Source organism: Scyliorhinus torazame, chromosome 24 (assembly GCF_047496885.1).
Source record: "Scyliorhinus torazame isolate Kashiwa2021f chromosome 24, sScyTor2.1, whole genome shotgun sequence".
Classification (NCBI taxonomy): Eukaryota; Metazoa; Chordata; class Chondrichthyes; order Carcharhiniformes; family Scyliorhinidae; genus Scyliorhinus; species Scyliorhinus torazame.
Window position 1 is genome coordinate 43,541,590 of NC_092730.1, and position 14,073 is coordinate 43,555,662.

The following is a 14,073-nucleotide window of genomic DNA, read 5'->3' on the forward strand; positions in this document are numbered from 1 at the left end:
TTTTCATTTCATTAATTGTGTGGACAGCACACCACTCGTCGATCCACACTGAGGATCGAGAGGCGTTCCGCGTTGTGGTGGAAGGCAGCGCATGTGTAGTTATGATGCCCACCCGGTATGGGGACCTGACGCACTCAGCATCAGGGTCTGTTGGGCTGTCGGGATCGGAATCTGGCATGCCTTGTTGTATTGAGCGGACACTTCTGCGCCGCAGCTGGGATCGCTGGCTGCTGAGCGGTGGAGCAGATCTGCAAAGGGCTGCATAGTGGCCAAGCTTGAAACACTGTAGACACCGGCGTCCTTTTGCCGGACATTTCCGCTTTAAGTGGGTGGACCCACAATTCGGAGATGTCATGACGCCACCGACAGGGCATTCCGTGCGCCATCGCGCATGCGCAGTGCGGTCGGTCGACGTACGCACCTGTGCAGTCGTGTTTTCGGCCTCGTCGTCCCCTCGGTAACGGCGCACATGCGCAGGGACCTGGGAAAAGCGCAAAAAGTGACCACTCTCCTCGATGCTCAAGCCCTGCATTTGAACAATGGCCTGCACCCGTTCCACCTCGTGGGAGGCCAGTTTTGCAGTTTCTGCCGCCCTGATGTGGGAGTAATGATTCTTAGCATGCTCATGGATAACGCATGTCTCGATAGCAACTGAGAGGGTCAACTGTTTGACTTTCAGGAGCTGCTGCCGAAGGGAGTCGGAGTGGACCCCGAAAACGATCTGATCCCGGATCATGGAATCTGCCGTCGAGTCATAGTTACATGACTGCGCTAGGATGCGGAGATGGGTCACGAAGGACTGAAAAGGTTCATTCTTACCCTGAAGCCTCTGCTGGAAAAAGTACAATTCAAAGCTCTCATTCACCTCAGTGTCGCAGTGGCTGTCAAACTTCAGCAGGACTGTTTTGAATTTTGTTTTGTCTTCGCCGGCAGCGAACGTAAGGGAGTTGTAGATGTGGATGGCGTGGCCCCCCACGGTGGAGACAAATAATGTGATCTTCCTGGCATCCGATGCTGCTTCGAGGTCGGAGGCCTCGATGTACAGGAGGAACTTTTGCTTGAAGATTTTCCAATTGGCGCCAAGGTTGCCGGAGATGCGGAGCTGCGGAGGAGGCTGGTGTTTTCCATTTCACCGGATGGCTGCTTCCTGGTCAATGCTGATTCACTCGAGGTAGGTCCGTAAAGATCAGTATCACTCTGGTACCATGATGTGTTAGGCAGGTAGGCTCAATGTGGACTGCACTCGATGCAGGGAAGCTAAAAACAGACGTCGAACACTGGAGAAAATCCAACACTGTTTTATTCAACGATAGAACTGATACACATATTCAGCTGTGGGTCGACACTATACTGAACTGACTGGAGACCTTGTAGTAGCCTGATCAGACTTACTAGCTACCGCATGGTGTTTGCACTTGCTAGCTCGTGGACTCTGACTGTCTCAGTGGCTGGGTCCAGAGAGAGCGGGAAACCTAGTGCCCTCTGGCTTTATAGTAGTAGTGTCCTGTTTGGTGATTGGCTGCACTGTGTTGTGCTTACTGGTCATCCTGTGTGTCCATCACTGACTGTCTGCATCTCATTATATACATGAGTGGATATTATGACAGACTCCAAATCCAATGGTCTTTTTCCGCGGAGATTCTATCCCTTCTCACAGACAGACTGGGAGACTCGTCATCGCATGAAAGCAATAACTTCCTGGAGTGATTCCAGGTTGGGTTTATATCGCATAAATTGTCAATGAATGTCTTGTTAAACGTGGTTCAGTTAGCGGAGTGGCTGTGGCTTGGTACTTGCAATCAACTGGGGTTCCCCCGCACAGATTCGAAACCTACCTGCACTGTAGGCAGCACGGTAGCACAGTGGTTAGCACAGTTGTTTCACACCTCCAGGGATCTGCCTTTGCGGAGTCTGCGCGTTCACCCGGTGTCTCCGTGGGTTACCTCCGGGTGCCTCCGGTTACTTTCGGACGTTCGGTGCAGACGCAAGAGGCCGAATGTCCTGCAGGGATTCTCTGGATAACAAATTAGAATCGTCAGAACTCCGACATTGACGGGATGTTTAAGGCGTCTGACTGATCTTCATCATGATGCGATCAAATGTTTGTATCTTTCAGACTTTCCGCGGTGTTTTATTTACAATGTGTAGAAACATGTTTAACATGGTGTTGAAGTGTTTCCCATCAGTCCATTCAGAACAATCCTTCAGTTGATATGGAAATGTAATTTGCTGACAGAAACAACATTCCCAACACTTCACATCTGGCTGCACATCTGGACCAATGCACAAAGACGAACTTCTTCCGTTAGTTATTGGGGATATTAAACATCCATGAGGTGGTTTGGTGAAGTCAGGTCATATGGCGAGTTGGCCGAGAGGTGATGGCGATGCGCTGCTAATCCATTGTGCTTTGCATCTGCGGGTCTGAATCCATCCTCGTCGATGATCCATTTCCTGCGTCTCCGCGTTGGGCCACTTATTGAGGGTGACCTGATGATTCATTCAGTGTATCCGGAACTAGGATGGAGTTTAGATTCGGAGTTCAACAGGCCTGAGGAGTGAATCTTCTTGCACCATTCTCTATACCGATGTTCCTAATCCTCTGTCTGATAATCGATTTAAATCACGACACCAGCTTTGGGCAGGAGTTTGGCACCATGAAAACTTGCGGCTTCAGAATCTCTAAAACAGACGCCAGCTTCATCTGGGGCACTGCTGGCAGATTTTGTCTTTCCAGAACCGGCCGCCCAGCCGTGAAATCAAGTTCATCAGATGACCTCATTACACTGTAAGACGGAGGAGCAGAAGTAGGTCATTCGGCCCATCCTGTCTGCTCCACCATTCAAAGAGATTATGACAGATCTGATATAATCCTCAAATCCACTTTCCCGCCACATCCCCATAACCCTTGTTTTCTTTACTGATTAAATCTTGAACATATTAACTGACCCACCCTCGACAATCCTATTCGCTGAGAAACGATATTTCCACAGATACACTATCTCTTTAGAGAAGAAATTACTCATCATTTCTGGCTTAACTGGGCGGTCCCTTACCCTGAGATTAATCCCTCAGGTCCCAGACTCTCCCACGTGGAGAAACAACCTCTCAGCATCCACCCTGTCAACCCGCCTGAAAAGCAATTAAATCTGTGAATTTGAATGGTGGGAATTATTCCCTGTCCCAAAGATTAGTTCAGGCCTCTGGATTCCCAATCCAGTGACATAATCTTTCATCCCTCTGAACAACAGTTGATTCGGCTCATTATTAAACATCTTGGGCCAGTGGGCCGATGAATGGCAGATGGAGTTTAATTTGGATAAATGTGAGGTGAGGCATTTTGGTAGCTCAAATCAGTGATTGACCTACTCAGTTAATGGTAGGGAGTTGGGGAGAATTACAGAACAAACAGATCGAGGAGAACAGGTTCACACATCCTTGAAGGTGATGTCGCAGGTGGACAGGGTGGTGAAGAAGGCATTCAGCATGCTTGGTTTTAAGGTCAAAATATTGAATCCAAGAGTTGTGATGTCTTGTTCAAGTTGTACAAGACATGCTGGTAAGACCACACGGGAAATACTGTGTTCAATTCTGGTCACCCTATTTTCGGAAGGATATTGTTAAACTAGAAAGGGTGCAGAAGTGATTTACAAGGATGGTACCAAGACTTGATGGTGTGAGTGAAAAGTAGAGGCTGGATAGGCTGGGACATTTTTTTCCTGGAGCGTAGGAGGCTTATGGGTGATGTCATAGAGGTCTATGAAATAATGAGGAACAGAAATAAGGTAATGAGGAGCATCTGAACGGGCTGCCAGAGGCAGTGCAGTGGTAGTGGCGGGTATCATTTTGATTTTAAAAATCAGTTAGACAGTTACATGGGCAGGTTGGGTGTAGATGGATATGGGGAAAATGCGGGCAAGTGGGACTAGCTTAGTGATAGAAACTGGGCGGCATTGACAAGCTGGGACGAAGGGCTGTTTCCATGCTGCCAACATCCACTACTCTTTGACTCTGTCTGTCTTCCTGATGATATTAGAATATCCTCCACAGAATTGTATTGAACCGATTGATACATAATATTTTATTCTATATTTTATCCAAGTCAAACAGGTACTGTGGATTCATCAGGGGATAAACAAAATACTAGGATGAGAGCGAATTGAATGAACAATGTTCCCAAAAATTATATTCCAAAAAGAGCCCTGCAACGTTTGGATGGAAAGGTGAAACTTTGAGCGGAGAAAGGAAAACTCGGCTGACAGCAAGCTCCACCGGATTTCTATATCAAACGATCGCGGTGGGACACGAGCTTCCAATATCTTCATTAGGTTCACAGAAATCAGATGCCTTAGCCATTAAGCCACGCGACCATCGCATGGGACATACGAGCCGATGTTTATCGCATGTGAATAAATACTGTGATTCTCTCTGTTTCCCTAGAAACCAGTACAATGCAGAAGGAGGCCATTCGGCCTATCGACTCTGCACCGACCCTCCAATCCTGCACCCCACTCATGCTTTAATTTGGATCGAGACTGGGACGTTCGGTGCTGTTCCATGTAAAGCAAAAATGAACTTCGAGGATATTTCCAATTTAACTGTTTTTCTTCCGCAAACAATTGAATCAGTAAAATTGTGCGTTTCGGGAGCTGGGATTTTCGAGTCTCTCAAGGCTTCTCTCCAAATCCATTGGTCATTTTAAGGTAGATTCAACCGCTCCGCACATAAACACCGGGGCACCGTTCATCGCAGGAATGCAAGAACTTCCTGGAGTGATTCCAGGCCGGTTTTATAATGTTTAATGAATGACCGATTGAACCGGGCTGCGATGGTCGAGTGGTTAAGGTGTTGGACTTTCCCCAGCAGGTTCGAGCCCTGCTCCCAACGACTGTGACTGAAGAATTAATCGATTTTTAGTCAACGGTTTGACACAACGTTCGCTACTTAGCAAATTCTAATATCCTCAGGAAGAGGGTTAATGGTATTTTGGACATCAGGTCGGCTAGTTTAGTCGGTAGAGCATCATAGATTATCATAGAATTGCATCGAGTCTGTACCGGCTCTTGGAAAGAGCACTCTACCCAAGGTCAACACCTCCACCCTATTCCCATAACCCAGGAGCCCCACCCAACACTAAGGGCAATTTTGGAGACTAAGGGCAATTTACCATGGCCAATCCACCTAACCTGCACATCTTCGGACTGTGGGAGGAAACCGGAGCACCCGGAGGAAACCCACGCACACACGGGGAGGATGTGCAGACTCCGCACAGACAGTGACCCAAGCCGGAATCGAACCTGGGACCCTGGAGCTGTGAAGCAATTGTGCTATCCACAATGGTACCGTGCTGCCCTCATGCATGGGACTCTTAATCCCAGGGTCGTGGGTTCCAGACCCACGTTGGGCGCTTCCATATTGTAATCTGAGAGTGTTGAGCTGAACGAACTGATTTGGTAACAGGAACACAAGGTTATGTTCCTGGACTGGGAATCCAGAGGCCTGAACTAATCTTTCGTGACAAGATTTAATTAATCTGGAATTGAAATTTCATCTCAGTAATGGCGCAGGAAGGTTCTGCTGCAGACGGATCATATTTCCACAACTGGGAACACATTTACACAACAGGGAATGATTAGCACAACCACAGTGAAGTTCTGTCACCGGCAGAGTCACGGTTCCAACAGAGAGAACAGTTACACAGCAGAGAGCTCAGTTACACAGCAGAGAGCACAGTTACACTGCAGAGAGCTCAGTTACACAGCAGAGAGCTCAGTTACACAGCAGAGAGCACAGTTACACAGCAGAGAGCTCAGATACACAGCAGAGAGCACAGTTACACAGCAGAGAGCTCAGTTACACAGCAGAGAGCATAGTTACACAGCAGAGAGCACAGTTACACAGCAGAGAGCTCAGTTACACAGCAGAGAGCACAGTTACACAGCAGACAGCAGAGAGCTCAGTTACACAGCAGAGAGCTCAGTTACACAGCAGAGAGAACAGTTACACAGCAGAGAGCTCAGTTACACAGCAAGAAAAACATTTAATTGCCTATCTTTGTGGAACAGAAAATCCCTTTTTGATAAATAACCAGTTTTTCCATCTCAGTACCTTGCTGGTTTGCTCGGCACCTTTTCTGTGTGTCATTGTGTGTGTGTCCTGATAGTCTCTTCCTGCTTTACTGTGTCTTTCTCTGTCTGTCACAGCCGTGCTGATGTTCCGTGTTATTGCCCAGCCAAGTTGAGCTTCACAACACGTGGTTCTCGTTTAAGAAAAAAATAGTTACGTGGCTGCCGCAGAACAGCAATTGCGAACACGGCGAATTTAAAAAGCAGAGTGGCGCAGCGGAAGCGTGCTGGGCCCATAACCCAGAGGTCGATGGATCGAAACCATCCTCTGCTATTTATATTCTCAGTCACCCCAAAATTAAACATGACGCTATCACCCTGCGGCACATCCGCCTTTTCTTTTCAGTAGATTAGTATCAAAGTGTTGCATCCAGTGTGATCCGGACATTTGCGCCAGGAATGAAGCAGACAGCATTACATCACTGTGAAGCTCAAAGTAACAAAATAGGGAAGCTCTTCAATTGACTCTCTCTGAGGAAAACAGACAACATCTGCTGTGTTGTGTGAGTATTATTGGTGCCAATATCACATCTCCACTGACTGGAATGAATTATGTTTTATTAGCACAGTCATGTCATTTGGTAAAGATCGAACCGGGAGTTTTTCAGTGTTTTCAAATCCTATAACAGCGAGAACGTGAAAAGTTTAGATAATAACTTCCAGGAATACCCCACAGAGGGGTAATAAGCATATATAACAATATCCAATAATAAACCACTATAGAAACCGAGATCACAGTTTCGCCACTCGGACGGATGTGAACAATCCAACCAGACTATTTAGAACAAGCGGAGATTCCTGCCTCCAGCCACCTCACTTTCTCCAGCTCTCTTCCTCAGCTCGAAACACAGGAAAAGACGCAAACGCCTCCAATCAAATTATTATTGCGATGGCCGGGAATCGTACCCGGATCAACTGCTTGGAAGGCAGCGATGCTCACCAGTATCCCCCCATCACTTACTGCCGAATGTTGAGCCCTTTTGATGCTTTGCATTAGTTTGATAAATTGTTTCGTAAACAACGTCTTACTATGTTTCTGTTATTTCACTCCAATTTAAAATGCCCCTGAATGAAAGTGTCCGTGTCGTACGGCTCCCGGTCAGCCAGGAGATGGCACCAGTCCACAATAAAAGTATTTATTTCTGATGTTCTGTGTGTCATTACATGGGACTCTTGCTCTGGCCTGAGACCTTACCTTGTCCTTGTGTCCTGATGCTGCCGTTTGCACCCTGGTTAAGTAATCATAGAATCCCTCCAGTGCAGAAGGAGACCATTTGGCCCATCCAGGCTGCACTGACCCTCGGAAAAAGCACCCCAACACGGCCCAATCGTCTCCGAACCGTTTGGATACATCAGGTGTCAGTCTCCTCTGGAGACGGGGGTTCAATCCCACTCCTGACATTGACATTAATTCTCAGCTGCGATAAAATGCCAGAGGTCCCGGGTTCAAAAATCCGGACGACCCCGGATGGTGTCATTGACTGAAATCGGGAGGAGGTTTGAGCTCCAGGGACGTTATTGCAGCGAATATATCAGTGCAGAACACGTGAAGAAACGGACAGGGTATTTAAAGGTCGTTTGATCATGGTGTGGGATTCTGAATTTCTCCTCAAGTAAAAACAGACGCACGCTTGTGCATCCGCGCAGCTGGCTGAATACAATGGTTATTTGTACCTGATAAACGTTTGATTTGACAAACGCGCTTGCGGGATGAGGTGGCCGAGTGGTTAAGGGGACGGGTTGTTAATCCATTGAGCTCTCCGTGCGTGGGTTTGAAACCCATCATTGTCGATTTTTCATCCTGCTTTCCCCCAGTGGGACTCATTTTTCCAAAGTATCTGCAATCACTGATGTGACAATCCAGTCCAAGTTGTGAGGCCGGATTGCATCGAGTTGTGTTGGAAGCGCGAGAAATAAAAATCCGTCTTGTTCGGATTGAGATGCATTGATCGGGTAGTGAGGTCGGAACCACTCTGTCTATTGGGTAGTGTCAAAGCCAAGCGACATTTCATTGTTCGAGAGAATGAGGAGTTTAGGGAATCAGGATATTTACCCGGCAAAAATCTGCTGGAGGAGGGAATGAGGGGAGTCCAAAAATGTATTCAGAACCTTAATGTAGCGGCGGCAATGCAGATTCACCAGAATGATACAGACATAGAAGGTTTCAATTACGAGAACAGATTAGAATTATAGAATCATAGAATGGTTCCAGCACAGGGTGCGGCCATTCCGCCCACCGTGCCCATGTCAGTCGCCCAGAGCTGGAAAATCTCAGCAGACCTGGCAGCATCTGTGGAGCGGGAACCAGAGAATGGGAAGCAGGGTCAGACTGGACTGGAAACTGTAACTCTGTTTCCCGCTCCACAGATGCTGCCAGACCAGCCGAGTTATCCAACATTGTCTATTTCTGTTGCAGCATTTTATGAAGAATCTCCAGAGCGGCCTTGCCTTTGTGCTCGGCGTTTCTATTTATTTATTTAGTTCTGTATAAATTTAGAGCACCCAATTATTTTTTTTCTCCAATTAAGGGCCAATTTAGGGTGGCCAATCCACGTACCTTGCACATCTTTGGGTTGCGGGGGTGAAACCCACGCACACATGGGAAGAATGAGCAAATTCCAGGCGGGCAGTGACCCAGGGCCGGAATGACGCTTCTATTTATGAAGACTGGTCCCGTATGGGCACTAAGGGCAATTTATCCAATCCACCTAATGCACGTCTTTGCACTGTGGGAGATATCCGGAGCACCCGGAGGAAACCCACGCAGACACGGGCAGAAGGTGCAGACTCCGCACAGACAGTGAATCGAACCTGGTACCCTGGCACTGTGAAGCCACAGTGCTAGCCACTTGTGCTACCGTGCTTTGTGCCTAGAGAGGTTATTGCAGCGAATATATCAGTGGAGAACAAGTAAAGAAATGAAAACGACATTTTTAAAAAACCGCACGCTTGTGCACCCAGGTAACTGGCTGAATGCAATGGTTGTATGCAACCCCGATAAACCTTTGATTTATTTGCTGAACAAGAATTTCCCCATCTGCGCCTTAAAAATAATCAATGTCCCGCTTCCGCGGCCTTCTGAGGCAGAGTTCCAAAGTCGCACAACTCTCTGAGAGGGAGAAATCTCCTCATCTCCGCCCGAAAAAGAGCGACATCCTTGTTTTTAACTGCCCAGTTGTTCTGGTGTCATCCACGAGCAGTGAGATTGAACCAACTGTTTGGGCAGCACGGTAGCACAATGTTAGCACAGTTGGTTCAATATTCTCAGATAATAATATGGACGCGGCCAACTGGGAGGTAGAGTCCCATGCTCTACTAACTGAGCTATCCGAGTCTCCGCATGTTTGATTAAACTGCTCAAAAATATAAACTGAGCGGGTCAATCTGAAATATCCGCAAACATTTACCAGCATTGTGGCTTTGAACGGAGTCGTTTCGGGAACATTCCCACAGAGAGAAATTCCTGGAACCAGCGGCAGAAAATCCTCCTGAGCCTGACGTGATTTGAACACGCAACCTTCTGATCTGGAGTCAGACGCGCTACCTTTGCGCCACAAGCCCAAGTGCGGACCATTGCGGGTTTCTCCTCATAGATTTATGTTTTATTTATACCCAACTGTGCGAAAGAAACGCAAAGAAGTTCGATTGAGGGATATTAAAGGACCCTGAAGTAAAGCAGCTGTACCACGTGGTTAAGGGGATGCACAACAATCCATTGTGCTCTGTACACGTGGCTTCAAATCCAATCCTGGTCTGAAACGTGTCTGTTGTGTCTCTGTTTGGTCCCCTCATGGGGTTGTGGTGATCCACTGTAATAGGAGATGGAAGGTAGGATAAATAATAAATAATAATTTATTATTGCGATGGCCGGGAATCGAACCCGGGTCAACTGCTTGGAAGGCAGCTATGCTCACCACTATACCACCATCGCTCACTGACTGCCGACGTGTCCTTTTGGTTCTTGAGATCAGTTTGATTAACTGTTTCTTATCAAGTACTTACTTTGCGTAAGTTATTTCACTCCAATTTAAAATGCTCCTGAATGAAAGTGTCCGTGTCGCACGGCTCCGGTTCAGCCAGGAGATGGCACCAGTCCACAATAAATGTACATTCTATCTGTCATTACACAGGACACTTACTCTGGCCTGAGACCTTAACTTGTCCTGTGTCCTGATGCTGCCATTTTCACCCTGTTTAAGTAATCATAGAATGCCTCCAGTGCAGACGGAGGCCATTCGGCCCATGGAACCGGTACCGACCCTCGGAAAGAGCACCAGATTTCGGTCGAAACGCACCTAACCTTTCGAATACGTCAGGATGGCCGAGCGCACGGTCGCAGTCTCCTCTGGAGGTCAGGGCTCGAATCCCACTCCTGAAATTGACTTTTCCTCCGCGAGGCACCATCCAAACCTGGAACCCCTCCCTAACAGCACTGTGTGTGTACATACACCATATGGACTTGCAGCGGTTCCAGAATCCCCTCACCGCCCATTCTCACGGTCAATTAATGATAGATTGTAAATGTTTGGCCGAATCAGCGACAATCAAAGCCAGAGCCCTTGTGATCAGCTGAACATCCTCAGACTCTGTAGCTTCGTCCGGTAAAGTGTCTGCTCCCTAAAGAAAAATTTGGACTCAAATCCCAGCCCAGCCTTATTCCGTTTGACCACCTGTGCGATTGAGAACTTCCTCCACAACAGGGGGAAATGTGTTGGATTTCTAGTCGGAAAATATGCCTTTTGCAGGTTTAAATTCAGTAGAATATCTACAGAGATTGCAACGCAAGTACTGATTTTAGCTGCCATCATCCAGTTGTTAAATCTTTCCACTAGAAACCCACTGGATTTTTCCCTTTGACTTGAGTCCTGCTCCCAGAGGATCAGTTCAGTATTTTCAGTAATATTATATTTTGAATGCTCTGTGTCCAGAGAATTGTGACGCTGAAATTGCTCACACTTCTCTCCATTGTTATCTACTCTGCAGGTATTGACTACACCATCGAATGGAGACATGCTCGCAGGGCTGTGAGAGAGGCTTTCTTTCAGGAGTGAGGCCTCGTTTGGTCCATCAGCAGCAACCGGATGCCTGCAGAGAAACTCGGAATACCGAGCCCCTCTTCCCAGGATGGACTTAATCAGGGACAAGATGTTGTTTGAAGAGAGAATCAAAGGTCTGAAGAATTGGTCTGAGATTCCTGGCGTTTTGTGAAGAGAACAAGATGGTGGAGCAATGTGACAATACCAGGATACGAGTTTGGGATATTATCCAGTCTGTGCTGGGGGGCCTGCGGGAAGGACGTTGTCTTGTCTGCCCACCCAAGCTGAATGTTGGGATTGAGGTGGTGATCAGATTCCGAGAGGAGGGTGAAATCCTTTCACTGAGTTTCAAGCTCAGAGTTCGGTTGAGTGTCTTGAGTTACAGGAAGATACAGACGGGATGGTCAAATGGGCAGAAAAGTGGCTGATGGAATTTAACGCTGAAAAATTAGATGTGATCATTTGGTAGGGGGTTTTCGCAGTAACTTCATTGGAGTGTTAATATAATCCTATTTGTGACAATAAAGAATATTATATTATTATTATAGGATTAATGTTAATGGCCTGACACTGGGAAGTCCTGAGGAACAAAGGGACCTTGGAGTGTTTGTCCAGAGATCTCTGAAGGCAGAAGGGCAGGTTAATAGGGTGGTGGAAAAGGCATTTGAGATATTTGTCTTTATCAATCGGGGCATGGATTACAAAAGCAGAGAGGTCATGGTGGAGTTGTATAGAATGTTGGGGAGGTCACAGCTGGAGTACCGTGTGCAATTCAGGTCACCACATTATAGGAAATATGTGACTGCACTGGATGGGGTGCAGAGGTGACTCAGCAGGATGTTGCTTGGGATGGAACATTTAGGATATGAAGAGAGGTTGGATCGGCTTGTTTTCTCTCTCACGCAGGAACAGAGATGACTGAGGGGTGATCTCATCGAGGTATACAAGATTATGATAGGTATAGACAGGGCGGATAAGGAGCACCTGTTCCCCTCAGTCACAAGGGGACACTATTGTTCTGTGATTCTGTTACAGATCAGATCTTGGAGGTATCGCTGCTGTATTGCCAGGTGGCGTGGTGTGATCCGGAGAGCAAAAGCTTCCATCGAGGACGGGGTTCTCAATTAAAACAAACTGGAGGTGTGGGATGTTAGAATCTGCTCAGCACTGATTCATTTTTATTCATTGTTGTGTCCTAGAATAAACACGTGGATTGTAGCAGTCCATTAAAAACAAAAATAGAATTCGGAAATTTCTGGCCAGTAACTTCACCATGTCCACGTTACATCACTCAGCATCCTCAGCTGCATCACATCTGGTCCACGTTTCCTCAGCAGAGAGCAGTTTCACAGCAGAGAGTACATTTCCACTGGAGAGATCGCAGTTTCTCAGCAGAGCGCACAGTTCACGGCAGAGAACACAGTACCACAGCAGAGAGCACAGTTTCACAGCAGAGAACACAGTACCACAGCAGAGAGCACATTTCCACAGGAGAGGTCTCTCTCTGACACAGTGTGTGAGTGTGGGATTTAGTCTCTCTCTGATACAGTGTGTGAGTTCTCCCTCAATGCTCTCACCTTCTGACCTATTGCTCACGTGCCCACTCCCATGGTGTTGAAGTGTTTCCCATCAGTCCGTTCAGAACAATCCTTCAGCTGATATGTTGGAAATGTAATTTGCTGACAGAGACTATATTTCCAACATTTCACAACTGGCTGCACATCTGGACCAATGGAAAAATACAACCTTCTTCCGTTAGTTGTTGCAGATGTTAAAGGTCCATGAGGTGGTTTGGTGAAGTCAGGTCATTTGGCGAGTTGGCCGAGAGGTGAAGGTGATGCGCTGCTAATCCATTGTGCTTTGCATCTGCGGGTCTGAATCCATCCTCCTCGATGATCCATTTCCTGCATCTCCGTGTTGGGTCACTTATTGAGGGTGACCTGATGATTCATTCAGTGTATCCGGAACTAGGATGGAGTTTAGATTCGGAGTTCAACAGGCCTGAGAAGTGAATCTTCTTGCACCAATCTCTATACCGACATTCCTAATCCTCTGTCTGATAATCGATTTAAATCACGACACCAGCTTTGGGCAGGAGTTTGGCACCATGAAAACTTGCGGCTTCAGAAGCTCCAAAACAGACGCCAGCTTCATCTGGGGCACTGCTGGCAGATTTTGCCTTTCCAGAACCGGACGCCCAGCCGTGAAAACAAGTTCATCAGATGATCTCATTACACTGTAAGACGGAGGAGCTGAAGTAGGCCGTTCGGCCCATCCTGTCTGCTCCACCATTCAAAGAGGTTATGATTGACATGATATAATCTTCAAACCCACTTTCCCGCCTTATCCCCATAACCCTTGATTCCCTTACTGATTTAATCTTGCACATAGTAACTTCCCCAGCCTCGACAAGTATTCGCTTAGAAACAATGTTTCCACAGATACACTATACTCTGAGAGAACAAATTACTCATAATTTCTGATTTAATTGGGCGGCTCCTTACTCTGTTCCTCTGTTTAAGAAGGGTAGCAAGGATAATCCCGGGAACTACAGGCCAGTGAGCCTTACGTCAGTGGTAGGGAAATTACTGGAGAGAATTCTTAGAGACAGGATCTACTCCCATTTGGAAGCAAATGGACGTATTAGTGAGAGGCAGCACGGTTTTGTGAAGGGGAGGTCGTGTCTCACTAACTTGATAGAGTTTTTCGAGGAGGTCACTAAGATGATTGATGCAGGTAGGGCAGTAGATGTTGTCTATATGGACTTCAGTAAGGCCTTTGACAAGGTCCTTCATGGTAGACTAGTACAAAAGGTGAAGTCACACGGGATCAGGGGTGAACTGGCAAGGTGGATACAGAACTGGCTAGGCCATAAAAGGCAGAGGGTAGCAATTTTGGAAGGTCTAATGCAG

General features: G+C 47.1%; 3 non-coding genes across 3 annotated transcripts; 1 reads left to right on the plus strand and 2 right to left on the minus strand.

Annotated features, from left to right (window-relative positions):
* Positions 1-6,327: 6,327 nt before the first annotated feature.
* trnam-cau (transfer RNA methionine (anticodon CAU)) lies at positions 6,328-6,399 on the plus strand. Its single transcript has one exon. It is a non-coding gene; the product is annotated as a tRNA-Met (tRNA).
* A 3,215-nt stretch (positions 6,400-9,614) lies between these two features.
* On the minus strand, positions 9,615-9,686 carry trnaw-cca (transfer RNA tryptophan (anticodon CCA)). Its single transcript has one exon. It is a non-coding gene; the product is annotated as a tRNA-Trp (tRNA).
* Positions 9,687-9,984: 298 nt separating this feature from the next.
* On the minus strand, positions 9,985-10,056 carry trnag-ucc (transfer RNA glycine (anticodon UCC)). Its single transcript has one exon. It is a non-coding gene; the product is annotated as a tRNA-Gly (tRNA).
* Between the last annotated feature and the right edge of the window lie 4,017 nt (positions 10,057-14,073).